This window comes from Penaeus chinensis, chromosome 15 (assembly GCF_019202785.1).
Source record: "Penaeus chinensis breed Huanghai No. 1 chromosome 15, ASM1920278v2, whole genome shotgun sequence".
Lineage (NCBI taxonomy): Eukaryota > Metazoa > Arthropoda > Malacostraca > Decapoda > Penaeidae > Penaeus > Penaeus chinensis.
The window spans coordinates 21,016,283-21,018,507 of record NC_061833.1 but is presented as its reverse complement, the minus strand read 5'-3'; the positions used below and the strand labels follow the sequence as shown (position 1 = coordinate 21,018,507).

The window sequence follows — 2,225 nt, the reverse complement described above, 5'->3', positions numbered from 1 at the left end:
CTTCCTGCCTCTCAATCATTAGTGCTACTTTTGCTCTTTCTATGCGAATGAATGAATCTCATACACCTACTTCTACAAGCTTTGCATCCAGTCTCATCAACCATTCTCTTACATTTGAACACTAAACATACAGGACAAATGTAACACGATATAAAAATATTGTATGTGAAATAATATTTTTTGATAAGGGAACTACTTGACATCTAACTCTTGTTAGTATTATTTTACTACATATCAAGCAGGCCAAATTTTAAAAGCTTGTGTTTGTCATGAATGTTTGCTACAGCACTAGTCTTTTACATAAAACAATCTAGTTCATGAAATAAAACATCATATAATGCAAAATGGCACATTTATTATTCTACAGATGAAGTCCATGTTGAGTACCCTCATGGATAGGCTGACACAGCGCCCACTGCACTCGTCTTACAATATTTGTACACATCACGTCATCCGGCTGAGTCATGTGCCACAGCAGCTGGAAGCTCTGAGGCACGCCAGACTGGTGCCCGGACTCAACATTCCCCTTCCTCTTTATCAGCTGGGAGGAAATAAAGTTAGCATGGATGTAGGGTTGTGAGCCGGCAGAAGTTACCGAGTGAGCGTTAACACGAGGAACAGCAGGGTGGCCCTGCGAGTCTCAGGCGTACCAGGATGGATGGAATATTTCTGACAGATAAAATATTTAATTATGAATCTTGAAAAATGCACAAGGAAAAGTCCATGAATCTAATGCTGGCTGCTCCTGTCACTGAATATCATCTCAACAAAACATCATAATATCTACAAAGTTGAGAACACACTATAAAGTATTAAACACTTTTAAGATAATAATTTCAGAATTTTAAACTGATTCATAAAAAAATCAAAATTTGAAAAATCTAAAGCAAATGTCAATCACAATGGAGGTTTCAGATTCCTCCATATAGCTGTGCCTTGAATGAATTTGATAGTCAGATGCAGTAGGGCTACAGCAACCTGTGTATTGAAATCAGGGTCATGGTTGTGTTCAAAAAATTTATAAATTATCCAATAGAACTGGATATATATAATACAATAACATATGTGCAAAACACCACCATGCACCTGTTATTTACACATGTCAAAAATGTCAAAGTGCAGTCCAGAGTTGAGTGGGATTTGGTCACTGACCAGGTTTGTAATTACCAACAAAAGTTACATAACACTTCAATTGGAATGTTTTAGAATGACAATCTTACAAGAAATCCGCACCATTTTGCGATCAAAGTAACATCTGAACAATGCCAAGTCATACAAAAAATTTATGAATGACATTCAGCTGCAATTTTGTTTTAACACAGTCTTACATAAATTTTCTCCAATTACCAGTTGATAAGCCTAACAACAAAGCTACACAAAACGTCTTTCAAGCTGCTGTTTCCTTAGCTGAATAACAAGTCAACATCACTAATTGCCACTGACTTCCCCATGACAGAATGACCAATATTGAGGCACTATGGACTGAATGGCCTCCTTCCACTCATGACTTAAAGGTGGACACAGGGATCCAGTTCTAAATAATGAGTACAAAATCAAAATTATTGATAAAGTCAGCAGATGAACACAGGAAAATGGGAAGCACTAACAACTACACTAAAATTATGCACTTAAAAGAGGAGTTGCTCAACACAGTGAAGCTACCATATAACTTTAGCTTCTTAATCAATATCCTCGATGTAAACCATCTGTTCATAAAAGCATTGTGCATTCTTTACATTACTCTTTTCTCAGAATAGATCACCTAGCTAAAAATGTTTGTTTAATAAAATAATGAGTCATTCTGTACACAATGTATAGTAATTATGTATACAATGCTAAACCTAGTGAAGTCGGTTCATTGCTCGGTCTTCACCTCCAGCCCAGAGTACATGGCCAGTAGTATCAGCCAACTCAGTCCTTCACACTGCACTATTCAGCTTCACTCCACATTTCAAGGCATCTTGTCGCTCTATAATCACTTTCCAATTCTCAACAACAATTTTGAGTCAGTGCTCAACCTTGCATATATTCTTTGGGAGCTCAGATTCATACCAAGACTGGTAGAACTTCATTTTGCACATTTCAAGATAAAGTGAAGCTACGACCATTGTCACATCATGACCAAGCTTATGCTGCCTTGTGATATGATTGGCTGCGAGATATGTCGTGGAAGATCGCACGCAGAAGACCACACACTGAGCTGCACTGGGCAGGGGGGGTTAGAG

The 2,225-nt window shown here is 37.8% G+C and overlaps 1 protein-coding gene across 19 annotated transcripts in view; it reads right to left on the bottom strand.

Annotated features, from left to right (window-relative positions):
• Positions 1-335: 335 nt before the first annotated feature.
• Positions 336-2,225, bottom strand: part of LOC125032714 (transcription factor 12-like) — a 383,054-nt gene continuing 381,164 nt past the window's right edge. For all 19 annotated transcript variants that reach the window (XM_047623990.1, XM_047623994.1, XM_047623998.1 and 16 more), the window contains one exon: positions 336-2,225. This exon is cut by the window's right edge and continues 301 nt beyond it. The gene's annotated coding sequence lies outside the window, so the exon portion shown is untranslated.